A 4,881-nucleotide genomic window follows, 5' to 3' on the forward strand; every position below is an offset into this window, starting at 1 on the left:
AGATGAGAGGATGGAGAGAGGAAAGAAGAAAGGAGGATCCATTGCACTAGTTGCTGAGTTAGAAAAAGAAAAGGAGATGAAGATGGAAGATGTTGAATCAACTTCAAAGGTCTGTGAAAACAAGGAAAAGGGGCTGATAGCAGAAAATGAAGATTCTTTGAGCCAAGATGACATGGAAGATATTGATGAACATCTAGCATTTTTTTCCAGAAGATTTGCCAAGCTCAAGTTCAAGAAGAACTTTGGAGCAGCTAAGCCAAATAGAAACATGGTGGATAAATCAAAATTAAAATGTTTCAAATGTGGCTTAGCAGGGCACTTTGCCAGTGAGTGTAGAAAGACAGATTCCAGCAAAAAGAAGTTTGAGCCTGTGGATTATAAATAGAAATACTTTGAGTTGCTCAAACAAAAGGAAAGGGCTTTCATTACACAAGAGAATGACTGGGCAGCAGATGGTCTGGATGAGGATGGGGATGTCAGCTATGTCAATCTAGCCCTAATTGCAAAGTCTGATGAAACAGAGACAAGTTCTTCAAGCAATCATGTAATCACCACTAACCTTGTACATTTATCTAAAGCTGAGTGTAATGATGCAATAAATGACATGTCTACAGAACTATATCATTTGCGTGTTACACTTAAGTCTCTTACTAAGGAAAATGTTAAAATCAAAGAAAACAATTTGTTTTTAAGTGAGAGGAATAATGTGCTAGAGTCTCAGTTCATTGAATTTGAAAAATTAAGAATTGAGTGTAAAATTGCTAAGGATGAATTAACTGAGTCCTTGAAGAAAGAAGAGATCTTGAAGAAGCAGCTTGAACGAGAACATGAGGTGATTAAGGCATGGAAAACATCTAGAGATATTCATTCTCAAATCACCAAAGTTCAAGGTATTGAGTCCTTTTGTGATGCAGCCTGGAAGAAGAACAAGGAGAAGCTGGAATCCAATTTGGTGGAAGGATTGTTAACAGATGTAGACTCGACGGATGATGAGGGTCATCCGTCGGATAACAAAAAGGGTTATCCGTCGAGTGATATAAATCCTCATCTGTCGACTATGAGCAAGCCTGTCAGTAAAGCCAAACTTGTCAAGTTAAATGAGAAATATGGATCAGTTTCCAAGAATTTTGTTCCAGGAGAATCCAGTCAAGTGAAGAAGGAGAAAAAGGCTAATGTTGGTCATATGACTGTCAAGCAATTGAGTGACAGACTGGAAAAGATTGAGGTTAAAACAGAGGCTAAAAGGAAAAATAATAGAAATGGTAAAGTAGGAATTAACAAGCATAACAACTACACACTAGATAAATATGCTCCTAGAAAAATCTGTGTCAAGTGTGGTAGTGTAAATCATTTGTCTGTTAATTGCAAAACTGCCATGCCTACTTCCATATCTGTACCTCCTCATTTTCCTAACATGAATGCCATGCCTTCTATGCCTATGAATGCTTTGTCTACACAAAATATGAATGCATAGTTTGCTAATATGCCATTTGCACCTAATCCTTATTATACTGCATTTAGTATGCCACAAATGCCATTTAGCATGCCTTACTGGAATAACATGTTTACTAATGCCATTTCCTGTTAGTCAAAATATGCATGATAATTATGTTGTATTGAATGGTTTCAAAGGTTCAACTCATATGACTAAGGATGAATCTGATATCCCTAAGTCAAATGAGATCAAACCTAAGAAACAGAAAAAGAAAGCTAACAAGGCAGGACCCAAGGAAACATGGGTACCAAAATCAACTTGATTTGATTTTGATGTGTGCAGGGAAACAGAAAGAATTTATGGTACTTGGATAGTGGTTGTTCAAGACACATGACTGGTGATTCTACCCTGCTCACAGAGTTCAAGGAGAGAGTTGGCCCAAGTATTAATTTTGGAGATGACAACAAGGGTTATACTGTGGGATATGGCTTGATTTTAAAAGACAATGTCATCATTGAGGAGGTTGCCTTAGTGCATGGTCTCAAGCACAATTTGTTGAGTATCAGCCAGCTTTGTGATAAAGGAAACTCAGTAACCTTCAACTCAGAAGCCTGTGTTGTGACTAACAAGAGGAGCAACAAAGTGGTTCTCACTGGTGTGAGAAAAGGAAATGTGTACCTAGCCGACTTCAACTCATCAAATGTAGAATCTGTTACTTGTCTTCTCAGCAAATCAAGTCAGGATGAAAGTTGGTTATGGCACAAGAAGCTATCCCATTTAAACTTCAAGACCATGATGAACTAGTAAAGAAAGAACTAGTTAGAGGCATTCCTCAAGTGGAGTTTTCTAAGGATGGATTGTGTGATGCCTGCCAAAAAGGAAAGCAGATCAAAGCATCATTCAGGAAGAATCTTGATTCAACAATTGAAGAACCTCGACAATTGCTACACATGGATTTGTTTGGACGAGTCAATGTGCTATCCATCTCAAGGAAAAGATTTTTCCTGGTAATTATAGATGATTTCTCAAAGTTCTCTTGGACATATTTCCTAAAGTCTAAAGATGAGGCTAGTGAAATCATTATCAATCACATAAGGCAAGTCAATAATCATCCTGATTTCAAAGTTAGAAGAATCAGGAGTGACAATGGAACTGAGTTCAAGAACTCTATCATGAGAGCATTTTGTGAAGAAAATGGGTTTTTGCATGAGTTTTCTGCAGCAATAACTCCACAACAAAATGGAGTAGTGGAAAGGAAGAACAAATCACTTATTGAAGCTGCCAGGACAATGCTTGAAGAATCTAAATTACCAACATATTTCTGGGCTGAAGCTGTAAATACTGCATGCTACACTCAAAATATTTCTCTAATTAATGAAGCAAAATGCATGACTCCCTATCAATTGTTCAAGAACAAGAAGCCAACTCTAAATTTTCTTCATGTCTTTGGCTGCAAATGCTACATCTTGAGAAATCAAACTGATCAGAATGGGAAGTTTGATGCTAAAGCAGATGAAGGAATTTTTGTTGGATATGCTGTTGGTAAAGCATATAGAGTCTACAATCTAAGAACCAACATTGTTGTGGAATCAATACATGTTGTGTTTGACGATAAAAAGATTGAAGGACTACAAGATGGAGATTACCATGAGAGCCTCAAATTTGACAATGTGGAGATGGTTAGTGATGATGAAAGTGATCAAGAAACAATATCAAAGGATAATGCAGAAAAATCTACTACCAATGAAGCACAAAATTCAACATCTGCCGAGTTGTAAAATGCTTCATCCGTCGGGAGACAATCTGCCTTATTCGTCGGGAGAAAACCAGCCTCATCCGTCGGTATTCAAAATTCACTATCCGCCGGGTCATCAAAAGAAGCTGGAAGTCAGAATAGATCACTTACAGAAAGCTCCCCTTTCTCAAATCAAAGATTCATTAACTCAGGGGGAGTTTCAAATAATCAAAACTCAATCACACATCAACACAACAATGAGGCCTCTTCATCTAGAGCTAATCTACCTCAACAAAGGAAATGGACAAAGGATCACCCCTTTGAGCTCATCATTGGTGATGTATCTTCTAGAGTTCAAACAAGGAGCTAAACCAATTTGAGAGGAATAAGGTATGGAAGCTGGTGCCCAAGCCTAAAGGACATAATCCAATAGACACCAAATGGGTATTCAGAAACAAAATGGATGAAAATGGCATAATAGTCAGGAACAAATCTAGATTGGTTGCTAAGGGCTATTATCAACAAGAAGGAATAGCTTTTGATGAAACATTTGCTCCTGTTGCAAGACTTGAAGCCATCAGAATCTTCTTAGCCTATGCAGCTCATGCCAATTTCAAAGTCTATCAAATGGATGTCAAAAGTGCCTTTCTGAATGAAGATTTGGAGGAGGAAATCTATGTCAGTCAGCCTCCTGGTTTTGAAGATCCAAATTTTCCAGAATATGTTTACTATCTTTTGAAAGTACTTTATGGACTGAAGCAAGCACCTAGAGCCTGGTATGACACTTTGTCAAAGTTTCTTTTAGAGAATCACTTCACTAGAGGTACTGTAGACAAATGTAAGAACCCAAATTTTTGACATCAGTAAAAGACCTTTATGAATAGTAATATAATAACTTGAATTTTTGAGACCTTGTAAAACATTTAATGAATAGTAACCCTGACGAACAGGGAAAACTTTTGAGCCCACACTATGTAGTGCATGAGAAAATGAGTTTCGAAATTGATAACATGATTATACGTACCAAATGAGTGTATGTGAACGCTATTAGTTTTCGAAGAAAACGAACTTTGAAAAACGACCATATTTACGACTCATCGAGTATTACGGGAATCACAATATAATTACGAGGTTAAAACCCTACGGATTTATATTCAATTATGATAATTCAAAATATAAGGAATAAATACGAAAGGAATTACGTCGCGAACCATTTATGAGTAAGTATTACGAAAACGTTAAGCAACCGAGCGAACGCGTAAACGATTAAATAAACGTAACGCAATAACTGACCATGGTTACTTTATCAAATAGTAAGCTAACCATAGGATGATCAAGCAAGCTATCCAAAATAGTGTGCTAAGGAAGCTAACACATGTAGCTTAGCTTGGTAAACTAGCAAGCTACTTGGATTTGTCCCCAAGATTTGCAACAAGAATAAATCCTAGGATACTAGAGAATAAAGATCAATTAAAAGCTACCACTTGCATTATTTCCAAGAAGAAACTAAGAAGCAACCAAGAGAAGCAAGCATAAATACCCCCCCTTCTTCAAGCTTCCATTCGACCCCTTCCTCTCCAAGCAAGAAATCCAATTCAAAATCTCAAGTTCTAGCCATGGTAAAATCATCCCATTAATCCTCAATCTTCCTAGAAATTAAAATAAGGTAAGAGAATTCTTTCATCTCTTTTTATCAAGGTTTGATGGGTGA

Source organism: Apium graveolens, chromosome 5 (genome assembly GCF_009905375.1).
Source record: "Apium graveolens cultivar Ventura chromosome 5, ASM990537v1, whole genome shotgun sequence".
Classification (NCBI taxonomy): domain Eukaryota; kingdom Viridiplantae; phylum Streptophyta; class Magnoliopsida; order Apiales; family Apiaceae; genus Apium; species Apium graveolens.